Source organism: Lynx canadensis, chromosome C2 (assembly GCF_007474595.2).
Source record: "Lynx canadensis isolate LIC74 chromosome C2, mLynCan4.pri.v2, whole genome shotgun sequence".
Taxonomy (NCBI): Eukaryota; Metazoa; Chordata; class Mammalia; order Carnivora; family Felidae; genus Lynx; species Lynx canadensis.
Window position 1 is genome coordinate 158,253,745 of NC_044311.2, and position 20,030 is coordinate 158,273,774.

A 20,030-nucleotide genomic window follows, 5' to 3' on the forward strand; every position below is an offset into this window, starting at 1 on the left:
CCTACCGTGCAGGCGCCCAGACCCTGAGACACCATCCCTCGGGCAGGCTGCGCCGCTGGGCCCCGAGAGGCTGGGCTTCGCGTCTATAGGCAGTGCGGGAGCCCAGCCCTGGAGGCAGCCCCGAGGCCAGGCCAGGAGGGTGGGGCAGGAGGGCTGCAGATGGACATCTCTGTGCTTCGTGGGCCCGCAAGCCCCGCAGCGCCTCACCCTGCGTCAGCCGTGGCTCGAACGATGATGCCGAGGGCTGACCGCCACGGCAGGGTGTCACCTCCTCCACGGCCACCATCGGCTGCCTGCCCCCCCCCCCCACCCTCACCGGACCCCCAGCCCAGGCCAGCCAGCTCCCCAGGGACACTCCAGCTCCGCCCAGCCCCGTAGGCCAGGATCGCGAGCAAAGCCGTCCTCTCACTTTGGGCCCCAGGTCACCCGGTGCCGAGCCTGGGACTGCCAGCTGCAGGGGCACCTCGTGGACCAGCAGGGAGAGAAGACTCGGGAGGACCACGCTGGCTGGTGCCTCCTCCAAGAGGGCCTCCGCTTCCACTTCCACTCAGAATGGGGAGGCCAGGTCACCAGACATAGGCCAAGTGAGATGACAGGCTGGCGGGGACCTAGGGCAGGGAAAGGTGGCCGGGGTTCCCTGAGCAGAGGGGTCTCTGAGTTGGTGGAAGATGTGCTCCAGGAAGAGCCGGCCGGACTGGGGGCTTCGCCATGGCCCAGGCTCGGGCTCAGTGATGGTCACAGGCCTTGGTGCCAAGCCCACAATCCAGACTCCTTTGGGGCCCAGGGAGCACACAGGCAGGGACTTGAGCACGGCCAGACCCCTTCGACGGACACCCGGGCTTGGAGACGGTGACCTGGAGGCCACTGGGCTTCCTCCCGGCTCAGGGAGTCCGGGTCGACACGGGCTTGCTCTTTGTAGAGGCGCTGCCCCCGTTTGAGCCTGTTCACCCATGAGCCCCTGGACAGCGCCGGCCTCACCCGCAGAGGGAAGCGGGGACTGCCGTGTCCCCCCGGCACGTGCCGCCACGTCTACACCCGTGGAGGGTTAAGTGTGTGGAATACCAGTGGGTGGAGCAACTCGCTGCTGGCCTCACCTCGACCACGTCCACGGCGGCCCGGTGCGCGTGACGAGGCAGGGCACCCGCAGCCGTGCCGCGCCTCACCACAGGTCACACAAGAGCAGAGGGCAGGCGACGGCTGCACCCGTGAATCCCTCCTGGCCCTGGGAGTCCCCGATCCCGAGGAGAAACTGATAGGGCTCCGTGGCTTTTCAGAAAATCCCACACCCACGATTACCCTGAGCCCTGGAATCAGGGCTCTCTTGAAGTCCCTTCCAACTCACAAATCCGTTCCAGTCACCGCCCACAGCGCCGGCTGGCCCCCTGAATGTAGGTCTGTGGGAACTCACCCATGCTCTCGTTTGTTCTGGGTCTCGAGACCGTTAATCCTCAGACAAGCTGGTTCTGTTTAGGGCTTAATTTGTCAGACAATTTAAATGTTTTTGCCTGCCAGAGAGTGGGTCCTTCAAAGGGAAGCGATCCTTCTCTGGCTGATGTCACTGCGTCTCCCTCCCGGAGGCAGCCCGCGGAGAAGGGAGAGGCCGCAGGCAAAGTGAGTGCAAACCAGGGGAGGGGTCTGTGCCCGTGTGAGGAGGGTGGGCTCCTGAAGAAACACAGCAGGGCACAAGGCTGGCTGCTGTGGCCCCATGCCCCTCCTGACTGCGGGGAGCCGCACAAGTCCCAGAGTCCTGGCCGGGCTCAGGGCGTCGGGCTGAGAGGCGAGTGCGCCTCCTCAGGTGATCCCAAAGGTCGCTTCCGGGGGCTCTCCTCATTCCCGGGATGTGTTCCGTTTCTGACGCTCGGCCGTGTGCACACTGCTTCTGGTCCCCAGGGGTCCCTTCTGCTTCCCGGCCCTTCCCCAGTATTGGCATCTCAGCGGCAACAACCGGACTCGCTGTCCAGTCTCTGGGGCTGAACACACGCCAGGTCACCTCCAGCCCCAGGCCTCCAACTCCAGCTCCGAAAGATGACCCGGTGCCCCGTCCCGAGCCCCGTGACGTCCCCTGCCCTCTGAGGCTGGAACAAAGCCCAGATGTCCTAGTACCCCACCACCCCCGTGCAGCCTGTTACCTGCCCGCCCCGGGACTTCTCGTGGGAGGTGGTACGCTCCTGTGTTCCCAGCACTCTGCGTTTGCACATCTCTGCCATCCTGGGGGCCAGGTCAAAGCCACGCTGGAGGAGTGGGGGCATGTGACTGCCAAGCCAATGAGGCTCTGAGCCTGTGGATAACACAGTAGAACTAGGGAGGGTCACAGATTCAGTGAGAAGAGCAGAGGTGGGGACACGTCCCACACCAGGAGGGAGCTGGGAAAATGAGGAACGTACAGGAAAGCAGCCCAGATTTTGCTACTGAGCGTGAGTGTACATGTCTACTAATGTGAGAATAAGGTCCAGCAGAAACGGGTATTAGGTGTTTTTGAAGGCAGTTTTGGCCTCTCTTTAACCAGTGACAGGTTTTCTCCTCTTCTCTCCACGTGGGACACGTAGATGTGCCTCCCTGGGTTCAGCTGGAGTGAGTACGTGAACACACCAGACAACACGCAGGTGCACCGGGTGGTGCTGAGACCTGCCAGGGAGCTGGTAGATGCCAGAGAGGTCGAGACACAAAGCGCATCGTCCCGACCCTAGAAGCCTGCGAAGTTACTGACACGGAACATGTCACCTGACAACGTGCCATGAACCCTGGCCAGCATCACAGAGCACAGGTCTGAGCCTGGGGCCGTGCCCTTCACAGCCGGTCACTTGTGTGCCTTGGCCGCCATCATCTTGACCACTGTCGTCATGGGCCCACCGGAGGCTCTCACCTCCACAGACAGACTGGCCTGGTCATCATCCCAGACAGAGACAGGCCTAGCCACACAGGGAAGTCAGGCAGAGACATCGTGGTCTGGTTTGGGTATCAGGGTAATCCTGGCCTCATAAAACGAGTTGTGAAATGTTCCCTTCTCCTCCACATTTTCAAGAAGTTTATACAGGATGGGTGTTACTTCTTTCCTAAATGCTTGCTAGAATTCTCCAGTGAAGCCCTCTCAGATAATGAATTCAATGCCCTGACGAAATATAGGGCTATTTCTTCTTGGGCTAGTCAGATAATCTGTATAGCCCCCCCAAAATTGTTTCTTTTATCTAAGTTGTCTCAATGTACTGGCATAAAGTTGATCATCATATTTCTTACTGGGTTGATGAGAGAAGAAAGAAGCCTCAGCAAACTCACCAAACCATCAACACAATGAGAATTATACCGGAAAGAACCTCGGGTCTGATGTTCGTTTTAGTTTTGATTCTTGAATGCTAATGTGGAGAATTCTACATGAAACATGCAAAAAGCAAATATATGAAGACAGAACGTAGACTAGTAGTTTCCGGGGTGGAGGGTGGGTAAGAGGCATGAGGAGTCTTACGGGGTGGGAAAAAGTTCTAAAACTGATCTATGGCCATACCATTCAATTTACCAAAACTTGTGGAATTGCACACCTGAATAGGATGAATTTTGTTATGCAAAACATACCTCAACAGGCCTGTTTTTAAAAAAGCATAAAATAGCCTTTGCCATCTCTTTGATAGGGAGACAACACCTAGAATTCGGGACCCTCAAAGGGACAGGACCCTCGGTTTGACATAAATACCCCAGGCTCTCAACGGGGCCCTTAGAAAGTTATGTTCCAGGAGGAAGGAAGGAGTGATAACACCCCGGTCTTCACGGAGAGATAAACCCAGATTTGAATCATATAAAGGGAATCTTCCCTACACTAACTGCCCACCAAAATAAAATTAAATCCAATTCTAAACAAAGAAGATAATACTATGCAGGACCCCTACAATCCTTCACACATAATGTCCAGCATTTAATAAAAAATCACCAGGCAGGTCAAGAGATGGGACCACATGACTCTATGGGGAAAAACAAACAAGAGAAACAGACCCACAGGTGGCCCTGATTTTTGGAGTTATCATATATGGACTTTAAACTAAATGTGACTAAGGGGCGCCTGGGTGGCTCAGTCGGTGAAGTGTCCAACTTTGGCTCGGGTCATGGTTCGTGAGTCCGAGCCCCGCATCGGGCTCTGTGCCGACAGCTCGGAGCCTGGAACCTGCTTTGGATTCTGTGTCTCTCTCTCTGCCCCTCCCCTGCTCGCTCACTCTCAATCTCTCTCTCTCTCTCTCTCTCTCTCTCTCTCTCTCTCTCAAAAGTAAATAAACATTAAAAAATTTAAAGTAAATGGAATTACTATCTCAGGAAAGTGGAATATGAGAATATGAGACAGACAACTGGATAAGAAGACTGTAATCTGTAAGTTGAAGAGAAAGCGGAAATTCTAAAAATAAAAAAATGCAGTATTTGATAGTTAAACTGCAATGGATTGGGGTTACCGGCAGATTAAACAAAGCAGAAGTGAGAATAAGCTAATTGGAACAGCTCAGGAGAAAATGGGCGAGACTGAAAGACAAATTAAAAACAGCTATAAGACACAGAAAAGAGCATACGACATGAGGCCTGATGAAAATGTCTAACGTATGTGAAATTTAAAGCCCAAGTGGAAAATACAGACAGAATGGCACAGAGGCAGTATTTGAAGAGATTTTCTAAAGGATTTTCTAAAACTGATAAGAGATATCTTTCCAAAGATTCAGAAGAGAAATCCACGTGCCAGACAGATGCAGAGCGCCACATGTGAGTAGTGCGTCACCGCGAAAGCGCTGTGAGCCGGAGATAACGGGACGTCTTAGAAGCAGCCGGAGAAGGGAGGCAGGTTATCCTCAGAGGAACGACAGAGAGACAGATTTCCCACAAATCTGGACACCAGAAGACAATGTAATGTCATCTTTAGGGAATCACAAGGAAATGGCCGCTAAGATGGAATTCTCACCCGGAGAAATAGCCTTCAAAACTGAAGGTTCAATAAAAAGTCGGTGCGACAGGTAAATCCTGAAAAATGTGCTGCCTGCAGACGCGCACTAACCAAAATGATAAAGGGGATGGTGGCAAGCTGTCTCTAAAATGGCTTTCATGACCCTGCCTCCTGGTACTCATGACAGAGTGTAATCCTGTTCCCCGGAGTGTGGGCTGGGCCCCAAGACTCGTTTCCAACAAGCAGAGATCATGGTGAAAGTGATAGGAGGTCAATCCTGAGGTCAGTTTGCAAAAAGATGTTGGCTTCTCCCTTCACAGACCTGTCTCCTTCTCTTGTTTTCTCTCACTGACGCTCTCTCTGTCTCTTTGTGTCTCTGTCTCTCTCTCAGCTCCCACTGGGGGGGAAGTGAGCTGCCGTGCTGCCGTGCGTTGGGGGCCGAGACCCGCCACGGCCCCGTGAGTGAGCTTGGAGATGATTCTCCCCAGGCAGACCTCGCAAGGTTCTCTGAGAGGGAAGGCCGCCTTTCACCCCGTGCCCTGTTGTACCTTACGAATCTGGGACGATGAACATGCATTATCTGCTCCAAAATAAATAAGTAATATTACAAAAGTTTAACACCAACCATTAGTAACATTTTTAAATTGTTTAAAAAAAAACAAATTTAAAGGCAAAGAAAAATAAGCCCAACTGACAAAGGGCACAATCTGGTCATGCACCTGTGCCCTCTGACTCCCTCAAGGCTTCGCGAGCGTGAGCCTTTACAACGCCACTGTCCGTCCATCATGAACTTGTCTCTTATCTTCACCCACGCAAGACCTCTGAGGACAGAGGCTGTATCTTTCTGAGATCCAACCCCCTGCAATCGTCAGTGCCTGCCTGTGGAGAGGACGGTGGGGGAGGCAAAGCTGACAGTCGCAGCAGCGGGTAGATGGTGGCGGTGGTGGCGGAATAGGCCGACGGTGGCGCTCTTCCCGGCAAGAGCTGGAGCCCTTGTCTCCACTCCCCGAGTCACAGTTGGCCCTGTGTCTCGCTTTGACCAACAAATTGTGGCAACACGATTGGTTATGACCCCTGAGCCCGGATCTCAAGAGTCTGCGTGGCTTCTGCCGCCATTCCGCTGCACACGGCCACCACATAAACGGATCTGAGTTGTCCTTCCAGGGAGGCCACAGTGAGGAGAGCAAGAGACCTGTGAGTAATGCCAACCTAGATCGTCCTCCCCCCGCAGGCCTTCCTGACTGCCACAGCCTGGACGAGCTGAGATGAAACCATCAGGTGAACTGCTCCGCTGACCCCAGCCCAAAACGTCAACCCACCGAAACTGAGCAAAGGAGATGATTATTGTTTAGTCCAGTAAGTGCAGGTGATGCTTTGTTATGGAGAAATAGATGATGGTGGGGAGGTGACGGCAGGGGTCGTGGTCATGAGGAGGAGGACAGCTCCAGACCTCCTAAATCATCCAGAAAGATTAAACAGCATGATTTTGTGTATTTTGTTGTGTCCCAGTTCACCGAGTATGTGTAATGCTTCTGGAACCACCTGCACCTTTGAGAATCCAATGACATCTGGCCCCCTTGCCAGGAGACGCACATAGACAAGGTTTGGCTCAGACTCTGGGGCTGTGGTGACCCTGCCTCCCCACCCTGACTCCTGAGGAGAAGCCCTGGGGTAGGGCTCCCAGTGTTGGCCCACTCGGGTTGGCCAGCCCCTGGAGTGTGTGTTGGAGGGGCCCTCCCGGGCCAGCAGGGAGCCGAGGCACGTGACGTTCTGGTGACCCTGTCACCTCAGGGAAGCACAGCTGGTGACGAGGAGCTTTTAATGAGGCATAAATATTTTGAAGCATTTTATAAACGAGTTTCATGAAGTTTACATACGCTTGGAGGGGGCAAAGGGGAAAGACCACCACCCTTGGACCAAAAGTTCTTCCCCCCGCACAGTCCCCCGGGAGACCCCGTGTCCTGCCTGTGAGACGCCCATGAGCAGGATCTGATCAGGTCAGGCATGTGAGGGGAGCTTTGTAGGCGTCCCACCGGCGTGCTGTGGTCTCGGGCTGGCTTCACTTTCCAAGAAATGACCGTACGTCCAAGGCCAGAGGCCAGAGCAAGTGGGGACCCCTCGGGAGCACCGCCATGCGTGGACCGAGTCCATTGGGAGACACAGCCCCTCTCCACCCAGGGGGCAGCTCCCATCCGCCAGCACTTGTCCCCAGACCTCCCTGCCACCTGGCACCTTCGCCCCCACAGGCCCTCCCCGCGTGCCTGGCTCCGTCCTGGCTCCCTGGAGATGCGGACAAGTTCTCCGCCCAAGTGTCATCATAGAGTTAGAAGGCCGACGTACCAGCTGCCCAAGACCTAGAGGGATTACCAGGACTAACGGGGTAGCTTTGGCTTAAATGAATAGAAGCCACCTCTCGCTCACCAGCTGGAACACACACCACGATGTGCTGACTCCCCCGTGTTGCCCGTGGATGGTGGGTTTTGTGACGTTTTCAGGTCTCTGGAGAAAGTTGAGAGCGGTTGGGGCGGGGGAGGGGAACCTTACCCTTCAACCCCGTGAGCGCGCAAAGGAAAACAAATGTCTTCCGAAATGCGTTTCTAAGGCCATAGAGCAGAGCCCTCCCGCCCGGAACCGTCCCACGAGACGTGCAGAGCATGAGAAAGCCTTGGGGGGCCTGTCCACTCAGAACCCCTCAGGCGTCCCTGGGCCTGAGAACATGTGGGCAGACACAGAAACGGCATTCCTTGACCGTCCCTCAGGCCCAGTGTGCCCAGATGACAAATCCCTTCCCTGACGGCTCCCACGAGGCTTCTCCCGTTACAGTCGTTCTCCTGAGCACTGGCATCTACGCCGCTCATCCGCTGTCACCGCACAAACAGGGTCAGAGCGGCACGGTCTCACGACCTTGGATGGGCTTCCTCTCTGGAAACGCGGTCGCACAAACCACGTGGGGCGCTGTGAGCATCCAGTGCCGGCCTCCGCACAGACAGCCCCCAGATTCGGGACACCGAGCACCCCCACGCCCCTCTGCCCCTCACACTGTCCCAGCTACTCCGCCTCTGGCCGCGGGAACACTCAGGCAGGAACAAGGCGACGGCGCGGCGCTGGTGTGGTGACGCTCAAAGCTCTCCGGACAGAGAGTCTGGTGGGCCAGCCAGGCCCGCTGAGGGAGCTGACCCAGCCCACCGGTGGTTCTAGAATGTCAGCAAATCAAGGAAAACAAACCTGTGGCAGACAAGGGGAGGGTTCCTCAGGCCCAAGAGACACTAAGACCGACATTCACGCCCTCCGGGGCTGTTCAGCAAAGCCACCGGGAGGCCTTATTGGTTTTAATGGTGGCCTGGAGCACTGCTTGACCCCAGAGGGCGATTCTCAGGCTCTCAGCCCCCTCGTGAATCTCCAGAACCACGGGGCCCCAAGGAGGCTGCATTTCAGAGGTTCCAGGACCTACTGACTCACGGCTCCCTGCAGGGGCCGCTCAGCTCTGGGTCCTCCCCTGCAGATGTGGAGACACAAGGCGAGTCCTCGCCCAGGGGCCTGCCCTCTGCCAGCAGGCTGGGCCTTCTGGGGAAGCTTTCTTCAGCTCTGGCCTATGTCCTCTCAGCTGAGGGCAGTTGGGGGGGGGGGGTCCTTGAGCTGCACACGCAGGGTCTGGCATGTGACGTGCTCCTCAGGAGGCACGGAGCGATGGCATGATTACCACTCCCATTACCGCTTGGAGAGACAAACAGAAACTCGACAAGGTGAGGCCACTCGCTGCTGGTCCTTACGGCAGGACCCTTGCACAGAAGGAAGTGGGTAGGAAGCGAACCAGCAGGGGCCCCAAGAGCCCTCCACTGGGTGTCTTTTCCCACAGGGACATCTCCAGCACCGCATGGCCCCAGCCGGGGCCTGCCGCAGAGACATGTCCTGCTCCTAGGCCCTCCTTAAAGCTGACTGCCTCCGTGTCACCTGAGATATGGGTCAGAGTAATATTCCCAAGGGGGGGATGTAGTCTTCAGAGCCCGCAAGTCCCACCAGGCCTGTACTTTCTTCTCTGAAGCAGAGGATACAACAGGAGGCTATTTGTCTTTTAATTTCAGGGGGATATCCCAGCATGCCCTTGACCACCAGACCCCTAAAGCCTTCCCTGAAGTGCAGACCTCTGGATGTTCACAGGAGCTCATCTCCCACCCTCTGGGGCACATGTGTCCGAAGGCCTCCGGCACACGAGCCTCCTCTCCCTTGACCTGCCCGGTCAGCACGGTGTCCTGCCCCTGGGGGATGTCCGGGGCACCCAGCTTCCCAGACCACGTTAGGACAGAGGGGAGGATTAACGTGACCCTGAGGCCAAACCACAAATGCATATTATCTATCATCCCTCCCATGCGAATGCAAACTGTTCCTGTCTTTCCTAATTAGGATGGAAAATAATGCAATTGTAAATCCACAGCCCCATTAATCTGCTATCGCCAGAATTCTGCCGGAATTCCAAGGCCCACACAGCAGAGGTTGGGCGGCCCCGTGGTTAAGCCTCAATGGCCTGCAGCCTCTCTCGTTGGTCTCCGGGCTCAGTGGGGCCCACCACCCCTGCTTCTTCCAGGTCTCAACCTCCAGGGACACGATATTGTTTGCGGTTTGCTCTCTGGGCCGTGGGGGGTGGGGGGTGGGGGGTGGAGTGGGGTGGGCAGTGTCCGAGTTTCCCCTGGGCTTCCCCCTGCCGTGTCCACAACCACACCGGCCAGAACCCAGTTATTCCGATGGCCAAGTATGGGAGTGACAATGACACCCTTGGGAACCAGGGAAACGACCCCTGGGTGGTCTGTTGACGAGGGGACCCGCTGTGACCAACACTTTAGCCAAGATTCCTTTCATTACCTGGCCCCATAAACCTCCCTCCAACAGGGAGGCCACGATGACGCTCTGGGTGTGAATCCAGTCACCCAAGTGAATGCTGTAGGGCTCTTTAGGGGAAGACAGGCACAGACACACTCTCACACACCTGCCTCCCTCGGTGCCCCTCACTCAGGGCACCTGACGCACACAGAGGAACACGGTGCCGGACCAGAGGAGTGACTGGTGTCTCCCGGGGATGGTGGGCAGAGAGTGGGCACTGAGAGTGGCCCAGGCAGAGGGGTGATCTGGGAGCCAGGAGCAGGTGGGAGGCCACGTGCTGGGGCCAGGGCACATCTCAAAGGCCCTTTGGACATCAAAGTAGGGGCGTCCTGTGGCGCAGCCGCAGGGGTGGCCTGTCCCTCCTCACGGGAGACATTACTCCCCTCTGCCTGAACAATCTGGGTCTGCACGGGGCTCCCTGAAAACACAAAGATGCCTCCTTAGAACCCTGCCCTCATCTGGCCAGTCGGTGGGACCCCGGTGCACCAGAATCAGGCTGCAGATGGAAAGAAGTGGTTAGGAAGACCAGAGGGCATGCCCCGGGGCACATACAGGTGACCAAGAAGCAGCGCACGTCTCTCCTCTTGAGGGGAGGGTGCTAAATCAGAGATTTGCCGAACGGAAGCTGGAGCCGCAGCCCCCTCCCTGCAAGGCAGTGATCCAGCCCGGCCCCAGACCCCCAGGACCTCTGCCCAGCCCTGCCTGCACCCCAGTGGGGGTCTGCCACTCCAGAGTGGGGAGCAGGGACTCCCACCACAGCTCTGCCAGGGGCCCCCAGACTCTGCCCACGGGTGGACTTCGGACATCGCGGCGGCCTCTGGGCCCAGCACCAAGCCCACCTGCGGAGTTCTCCAGGGAAAGTGCACCTGCAGGCTCCACCCGCCCCGCCCCTGCAGCTCCTGAGGCTCCCCCTGTCCTGGAACCCCTGCCCTTTCCCAGCCAGTCCCCTCCCATCTGACCGGGAGGCTCTCGGGCCCCGGGGAGGCGGGAGCCCACGGCGCAGAAACACATTCTGACTCGCAGGGTGGCAGGGGCTGCGTGTTCCCAGACCAGGCTAGGTCAGGCTAAGCCTGAGCAAGGGGGACACGGAGAATGGGGACCCCTTGGCGCCGTCCAGGGGCGAGTCCCCGGTGCCTCCCACCACTCCGGGTGCAGGGCGCGGCTCCCCATCTCCCAGGTCAGCTCGGCCTGGAAATCCGGCAGCGGCAGCAGGCAGCCAGGCCGGGCGTGAAGTCCAAGCAGCTGCCTCAGTGTGGTCCAGGTGTGGACGGGTGTGGACTGGGCGGCGCGGAGGGCTGTGAGGACCGCTGGGGCGGGGGCTTCGGACCAGTTCAAGGAGAGGTGGCAGCGCCCGCGCCCCGGCCACGCCCTGTTTCCAGCAGGGCCCCCCCCCCCCCCGTGTCCCCCTCCAACCCTCCGTCCTCCCGGCCCCCCTCCGGCCCCCCGCCACACTGCACCCCCGTCCCTTCCTCCCCACCGCGCCCTCTTCACTTCCCGCCCCCCAGTCCACCCCTCCGACCCTACATGCCCCCACCCCAGGGCCCTCACTTCCCACCCCTGGTCCCCCGCCATCCGCGGGGCCGCAGCGCCTCCCGCTGTCCGCGCTGTCGGGGCGTCGGGGCGCGGCCCTGGCGGGCGGCGGGAGGCGTATAAAGTGGGCGGCCCCCGCCGCGGACCCCTCCCTCTCGCCCGCTCGGAGCCCGCGTCGCGGCCGCCAGCACCCGGAGCTCCTCGAGACGTGTCCGGCGAGGGCGCCCCGCGCGCTCCGGGGTCAGGTAAGCGCCGCTCGGCCGGCCCGGCACCCGCCTGGAGCCGCGGCCGCGCGCGGGCGCCTTGGGACCCGCCGGCCGGCTGGCCTCCCCGGTGGCGGTGGCGAGCGAGCTCCTCGCGGGGGGCCGGGGGGCCGGGGGCGCGCGGGCCTGGCGACCCCCGTTCCAGCTGCTTGCCCTCCCTCCGAGCTCCCCACGCCCGCTGCTTAGGACGCGGTGGGGACCGGGGGAGGGACTCGTCTGGCCGCCCCCTCTTTGGCACCTTCTGGGGCAGAGCTGAGGGGTTTGGGAGGGATTCCTCCATTTCCGGGCTCCTACGAAGACTCTGCGGCTTCCGGGCTTGGCTGCTGGGACAGCGGGGGGAGACCTCGCGGTCACCTCCTCACCAAATAGCCCCCAGGGGCTCAGCGTGTGCAGGCGGACCCCTGGCTGCTTCCTGGGAGTTTGGTTTTATCTCTGGCCTAGAGATCACATTCAGAGGGCTGAGGAGCCCAAGTCACCCCCACGGGAAGACCAGCCCCTCTGCCTTGGAACCCGCACCGGGTCTCCAGCGGGGCTGGTCCCTCTCCTCTGGGCTCAAGAGGGAGAGCCTGTTCCTCCTCCTTCTGGAAGGAGCTGCCAGGTCCAGAATGAGCTCTCCAGGGCCCCCCAGGCACTCTTCAGGTGACAAAGGGTCCCTGATACTCTAGTGGAGAGGACAGGTCACCCCCCCACCCTCACTCTAGAATCAGCAAGAGCCTAGCCTGCCCCCCATTCCTCTGAGGCTGGAGGTGGCCCACCCGCATTCTCCAGCCCCGCTGCCCACCAAAGTGTGCCGGGTGAGACTAAGCAGGGGGCTGCAGAAGTAGGAGTCCTGGCTGATGGCGCCTGTGACGGCCCCCTTGCTGGGCCAGACCCCACACCCTCCCAGGACTCCTCATCCAGTTTAATAGGGCCCTGGGGTCCCAGCACCCTTAGAGCAAGGCTTTAGGGTAGGGGTGGGGGGGTCAACTGAGAGGTCTCTGATACTAACAACACAAAAACCAGCAGGGCGTGGTGCCTCAGGTGTGCCACAGGGCATATCACCACCACCACCACCACCACCACCCCCGCCCCCCCCCCGCCCCGTACCCAGGGAGAAAATCACCAGCTCCAGCACCCATACCTTCTGTCTACCCAGCTGTCCCCAAGAAAAGGAACCTCATTTTTAGATTAATGCCCAAGAAGAAGGAAGCTGGAGATCCACAGATTCGCGGGGTTTTTTCTTGCAATAAAGGAGTTCTGGTCCGGGGATAATCTTACATTTGTTTAACAACAACAAGAAAGCCTTTTGGGGTTTATTCCCAGCCTCATCTCACCAGGCCAGGAGGCAGGACAGGCCTTTGGGGCTCTGAGGAGGGACGCGGTCTGCCTTCCTGACGTTATTCAGAGGCAGGAGAGTGGGGTGGGGGGAGCGGAGGCAGGAGCCCCGGGCATATGTGACCTGGAGTCTCCCAGGCCAGGCTGGAGGAGGTGGGCACAAGAGTCCCAGGTGTGGCCCATTGGCAGACTCAGGAATCGATGCGCCGCTGGGCCCTGCTGGCCACCGTGACGCTGCCACCATGTGCTAATGAAAGAAACCCGGGAGGCTGACAAAGTCCGCAGCAGGGCGGGGGCCGTCGTTGGGCACAGCGGTTAGGGAAGGCACCGTGCAGGGACAGAGTAGGTAGGGCTCCTGCCACTGGGCCACCAGGTTGGGCGCAGCCCGGGCCCCGGCCCCGGCCAGTGCATATGACATGCAGCGGACTCGGCGTCACTGGCCAGAAGGGTGGCTCTGTGTTTCCGCGAGCTGTGGGCAGCAGGGGGGCCTTCAGATGAGCACCCTGGGATGGGCCAGGTCGGAGGAGGGACGGCCAGTGCCGAGGAGAAGGAGCTGGGGCCTCGGCAGCGGCTGTGGGCCGGCCCACCCTCCTCCCCAGCCAGCATCTTCTCATCTGTAGGACCAGGCTGGGCTTAATAGTAGTACCTGCCCTCTTCACTGCCAGGGCTGCCAAGGGTCTCCGGGTGCAGAGTGTGGGAAGACCACGTTTGCACCTACAGAATGCTTTGTGATGCCGGAAGAACTTAGTTCTTATGATTAAGAAAACCACAAATAGTTTGATTCTTTCCACATTGCAGTGGATCAGTCCCTTCTCTGGCTTCTTTCACACGTTTGTGCAAAGTGAAGGGGGGACCCTGGTGTGGGGTGCACCTGCAAAGAGGCAAGGATCATGGGATGCTGCTCATTGAGCAGCACCTGGGGGAGCCCAACCCCCACCCGAGGGGCGAGGGCTGGCATTGGGCCGTGTCGTGAAGCGACATTCTCCACGGACGGTACACACACGCTCCCGGGTGACCTAAAACATGTCAACGCTCCACGCCACACAGTGTGTGAGCCTCGTGGTGGCCCATTGCAGCCGCTGTAATAAGCAGGTGGAGGTGGGGATCCAGTGGTGAGGGGCCCCTGCTGCTGGGAGAGCGGCTCTGGGTCAAAAGCTCTGACAAGTGTCAAGGCTTTCAGGCTTCCCGTCAGATACGCACCGGGCAAGTGGGGAAGGACGCTGGCATTCTCCACAACGGGCAGGATTGCTGTTCGGTTTGTTTTGGTTTTCTCACATGCCGGTCTCTTGGGTGAGGAGCGGCGCACTGTTGGTCTGTCTATAGGGCCTCGATTCCTGTGCCTTCGACAGCTTTTGATTACTGACCATTTGGCTGGTTGTGGTTTCCCCGTGTTCCTAATGGGTGCTCAGTTTTACTAGTTTGTAAGAACTTTTCCCCCCAGTTTTTAAAAACTACGGTAAAATACACATAACATAAAGCTTATTGTCGTAACCATTTTTAAGTGTGGAGCTCAGTGGCATTAGGTACATGATCACCTCCATCCGTCTCTGAAATTCCTTTCCTCTCGAAAAACTGAAACCCTGTACCCATTAAACACTAACTCCCCTTTCCCGTCCCCAGTCCCTGGCAGCCACCGTTCTACTTTCTGTCTATGATTTTTTCAATATTCTAAGTCCCTCATATAATTGAAATCTTACAGTATTTGTTTTTTTGTCACTGGCGTATTTCACTGAACATACTGTATCCTCAAGGTTCATCCATGTTGTGGCAGGTGACAGAATTTCCTTTCTCTTTAAGGCTGAATAATACTGCACTGTGTGAATATACTGCACTATATTCTGTGCTTGCACTGTGGTTATCCATTCAAGTGATGCAGGTGGACACTTGGGTTGTTTTCATGTTTTAGCTATTGGGAGTAATCACTAACGTGAACAATGAAGATGGGTGTTCAGATATCTCTTTGAGACCCGGCTTTTGATTTGGGGGGTGGTATATAGCCAGAAATGGAATTGCTGGATCATATTGTAATTTTATCTTTTTTTTTTTTTGAGGAACCACCGTACCGTTGTCCACAGAGGCTCTTCTGTTTTACATTCCAGCCAATAATTCCAATTTCTCCACATCCTCCAACATGTGTTATTTCCTGGGGTTTTTTAAATCTTAGCCGTCCTAATGAGTATGAGGTGATATCCTTAGAATTTTGGTATGTGCTTCTCTAATGATTCATGACGTTGAGCATCTTTTCATGTGCTCATTGGCCATTTGTATATCTTCTTTGGAGAAATTTCTATTCAAGTCCTTCATCCATTTTTGAGTCAAGTTGTTTGGTTTTTTTTTGTTGTTGAGTTTTAGAAGTTCTCTATCTATTCGGGACTTTAATCCCTTACCACATGTACAATTTGCAAAGACTTTTTCCCATTCTGTAGGGTTGCCTTTTGACTCTGTGGATAGTATCTTTTCATACACAAAATGTTTTATTTTTCAGAAAATTCAGTTTGTCTATTTTTCCTTAAGTGGCTTATGCTTTTGGTGTCACAGCCAAGAAATCATTGCCAACTGCAATGTTGTGAGGTTTTGCCCCACGTTTCTTCTAAGTTTTATAGATTTAGGTCTTATATCTAGATCATGGATCCACTTTGAGTTAATTTTTGTGTCTGGTGTTAGGTAAGGGCCCAACTTCGTTCTTTTGCTTGTGGATACTCATTTTTCACTGCACCAGCACCATTTGTTGAAAAGAACTCTCTTTAACCCCACTGAATGGTCATGACATCTTTGTTGAAAAGTACTTGAATATATATGCAAGGATTATTCCTGGACTCTATTCCACAGGTCTATATGTCTGTCTTTATGCCAGTACCACACTGTTTTCATTACTATAGCTTTGTAGCAAGTTTTGAAATGAGGAAGTGTGAGTCCTCCAGCTTTGGTCTTCTCTTTTAAGATTGTTTATGTTATTCAGGGTCCCTTGAGATTTCTTATGGATTTAGAATGTTTTTTTCTATTTCTGCAAAAATCATCATTTGGATTTTGATAGAGATTGAATTAAATTTATAAATCATTTTGAGTGGTATTGACATCAATACCACTCAACTTAATATTGTCTTCCAATCCATGAACATGTATATCCAAGTCAATTTTCATATATGGCTTTTGTTATATTGAGATGGGTTCTTTCTATTCCTAGTTTTGGGGTGTTCCTATCGTGAAAGGATATTAAATTTTATCAAAAGATTTTTCTGCATTGAGATGTCATGTGGGTTATATTACACTGGTCAATTTTCAGATGTTGAACTATACTTGCATTGCAGGAATGAATCCCACTTGCTCATGGTATTTAATCCTTTTACTATCCTATTGAATTCTGTTTGGTAATACTTTGTGGAGGATTTTTGTGTCAATGTTCAATAGGATTACTGGTCTCTATTTTCTTTTCTTGTAGTATCTTTGTCTGACTTTGGATCAGCATAATGCTGATGTCATAGAATGAGTAAGAGAATATTCCCTCCTCTTCAACTTTTTTTGAAAAGTTTAAGAAGTGCTGGTGTTAGTTCTTCTTTAATGTTTGGTAGAATTCACCAGCGAAGCCATCAGGTTCAGGGCTTTTCTTTGTCAGGAGGTTTTCAGTTCCTTATTCAATGTCGTTACTAGTTATAGATCTGTTCGGAATTTCTGTTTCTTCATGGTTTGTAGGTTTTGTGTTTCTAGGAATTTGTCCATTTACCCAAGGCTATCCAATTTGTTGGTGTACAGAGAAGCTACTTTCTGTGATATTTTCTTCTTAAACCATTGAGGCTGCCATTATTGTTTCCTTTCCTCCCATCATTGCAAGTCCCCATCCCTTCCTTCTCTGGCTGAATTTACTTACAGGGGATTTAAAGTATGGCCACTTTTTTTTCCCTATTCACTTTTCTCTTTCTTTTTGGGGGAGCCAGACATTGAAGAGTAGGGCATTAGAATGCAGCTGCATATAGAGGGGAATTAGGTGGGCAGTGAACATGTTCAGGGAAGGTGTGGGGTCAGGAAACACCTGAGAATACCTCTTACTTACACTTCAGGCTGATCCTTGGCACGAAGATGGCCTATAACAATCAAAACCAAACAGCAAGCCCTGGGGAAGGAGAATCTGATTTCCAGACATATCACATCATTAGATTCAAATGTCCAGTTTTCAACAAAAAAAAAAATCACAAATCATACAAAGAAACAGGAAAGTATGGCCTGTTCAAAGGGAAAAAAAAAACATAGACCAACAGAAACTAACCCTGAAAAAGACCTGATGGTGGATCTACTAGGCAGACCTAAACACAACCATCTTAAAAACACTCAAAAAAACTAGAGGAAAGCATTAAAGAAATCAAGAAAACAATGTCTGAAAAAAAAGGAAATACCAATAAAGAGATATCTATATAGAATTCAAAAAGAAATAAAGGAGCTGAAAAGTACAATAACTAAAATGAAAACTTCCCTAGAAGAATTCAAAGGCAGACTTGAGCAGACAGAAGAAAGAGCCAGGGAAGTTGGAGATAGGACAGTGCAAACTATTGAGTCTGAGGAACATAAATAAAAAAGATCAAAGAAAAGTGAACGAGCCTAAAGGACCAGCATGCACAGTGTGGGAGTCCCAGAAGGAGAGGAGAGAGAGAAGCAGGCAGGAAAAGTATTTGAAGAAATAATGGCTCAAAACTTCCAAGTTTGATAAAGACATGAACATAAAATCCAAGAAGCTCCATGAACTCCAGGTAGGATAAATTCAAAGAGACTCACACTGAGACTCATTGTCATCAAACTATCAAAAAACCAAGACAAAGAAATTTTTGAAATAAGCAGGAGACGTGACTCATGATATCCACGTGTCCTCAATAAGATTACCCACAGATTTCTCATCAGAAACTTGGGAGACCAGAGGCAGTGGGCTGATGATATTCAAAATGCTAAAAGAAAAAAAAAAACTGTCACCCAAAAATTCTATATCTAGCAAAACTGTCCTCCAAAAGTGAGGGGAAAATTAAAACATTCTCAGATAAACAGAAGCTGAGGGAATTTGTTACTGCTAGACCTGACCTTCAAGAAACACCCAAGGGAGTCCTCCAGGGTGAAATGGAAGGACTCTAGACAGTAACTTGAAGCCAGATGGAGAAATAAAGATCTCAGTGAAGATAAACACATGAGCAATTATAAAAGCTAATGTTATAGTAACAACAGTAATTCCACATTTTGCTTTCTACATAACTTAAGAAACTAACGCATTAAAAATAATATTTTGTTATGTTTTGAACACACGATGTATAAAAACGTAGTTTTTTGACATCAGTAACTGAAAGTGATGGGGTAGAGCTTGTAAAGGAGCAGAGGTTTTGTATAATACTGAAGTAAAGCTGATATAAATTCAAATTAGCATGTTGTAACTTTAGGATGTTAAATGTAATCCCCCTGGTAACCATAGATACCTAAAGAATATACACAAAGAGAAATGAGGAAAGAATGTAAATGTTTCACTACAAAAATCAACTAAACACAGAAAAAGTCGTAATGCAGAAAATGAGAAACAAAAAGCTATAAGGTATATAGAAAACAAATAGCAAAAGGACGGAAGTGGGTCTCTCCTTATCAGTAGTTACATTAATTGTAAACAGATTACACTCTCCAATCAAAAGACAGAGACTGGCAGAATGGATTATAAACAAACACGATCCAACTGCAGCCGACCCTTGAACCTGAGTTTGAACTGTGCAGGCCTACTTACGTGCAGATTTTCTGCACTACGGTACTATAAATGTATTTTCTCTTCCATATGATTTTCTTAACGTTTTTTTCTCTAGCTTACTGTAGCATTAGAATCTGTAATACGTATAACATACACGGTAAGTGTTAATCGACTCTCTATTATCAATAAGGCTTCCAGCCAACAGTAGGCTATTAGCAGTTAAGTCTGGGGGGAGTCGAAAGTTTTACACAGTGTGGGGAGCGGGGGGTCGGCGTCCCTGACCCTCGCACTTTTCAAGGGTCAGCTGTGTAAAAGAGACTCACATTACATCCAGGGACACAAGTAGGTTAAAAGTCAAAGGATGGAGGAGGCTCCTGGGTGGCTCAGTTGGTTAAGCGTCTGACTTTGGCTCAGGCCATGATCTCACAGTTTGTGAGTTTGAGCCCCGCATTGGGCTCTGTGCTGTCAGCGCAGACCCAGCTTCAGATCCTCTGTCTCCCTCTCTGTCTGCCCCTCCCCCTCTCACCCTCACTGTCTCAAAAATAAATAACCATTAAAAAAAAAAGTGAAAGGATGGAAAAGTTATTCCATGCAATTCAGAACCAAAAGAGAGCAGGGTGGCTGTACTAATGTCTGGTAAAATGGACTTTAAGTCAAAAACAGTTACAAGAGACAAAAGACATTATATGTTAATAAAAATTTCAATAGAGCAAGAAACTGTAATAGTTATAAACATTGCACACCTAATAGCAGGCCATCAAAATTTTTAAACCTTAAAAATATGAAATCTTGGGGCACCTGGGTTAAGCGGTCAGTTAAGCATCAGTCTCTTGCTTAACCGACGGTTAAGCACAGTCGGTTAAGCATCTGACTCTTGGTTTGGGCTCAGATCATGATCTCATGATTTGCAGGATCGAGCCCCTCATTGGGCTCCATGCTGTCAGCATGGAGCCTGCTTGGGATTCTCTCTCGCTCTCTGCCCCTCCCCCACTGACATGTGTTCCCTCACTCTAAATGAATAAATACATACATAAGTAAGTAAACTTCAGAAAAATATGGAATCTTGGAAAGACTGTTGTCTGGCTCTTGGTCTGTCCCAGGGCTGCTCACATTTGTGCTGTGAGGAAGGTCCCCTGCGGGAGTCCAGTTATCAAGAGAGTGGACCCCGAGCCGTGCCGCCTGGCTTTGGACCTCAGCTCTTGGCTGAGCATCCTGGACAAGTTGCCTCCACTTGGTCTCCGTCTCCTCACTGGGAGGCGGGGACCGTCAGGGTACCAGTGCCCGAGGGCGGTCGTGTTGCGTGAGGAGAGGTAGCGTGGCGTCTGGTGCACGGCGATCGTAGGAGATATTATTCCCTCGTCGTCTCATTCTTTCCATGTTTTCCCCAAAGGCTTCTTAGTCTGTTTCGCACTCACCTCTGGGATTTATCTGGGTC

The 20,030-nt window shown here is 53.2% G+C and overlaps 1 protein-coding gene across 1 annotated transcript in view; it reads left to right on the forward strand.

The window, feature by feature from the left end:
- The first annotated feature begins 11,484 nt into the window (after positions 1-11,484).
- COL6A2 (collagen type VI alpha 2 chain) overlaps positions 11,485-20,030 on the forward strand; it is a 32,500-nt gene continuing 23,954 nt past the window's right edge. The window contains 1 exon segment of the mRNA XM_030329887.1: positions 11,485-11,559. The gene's annotated coding sequence lies outside the window, so the exon portion shown is untranslated.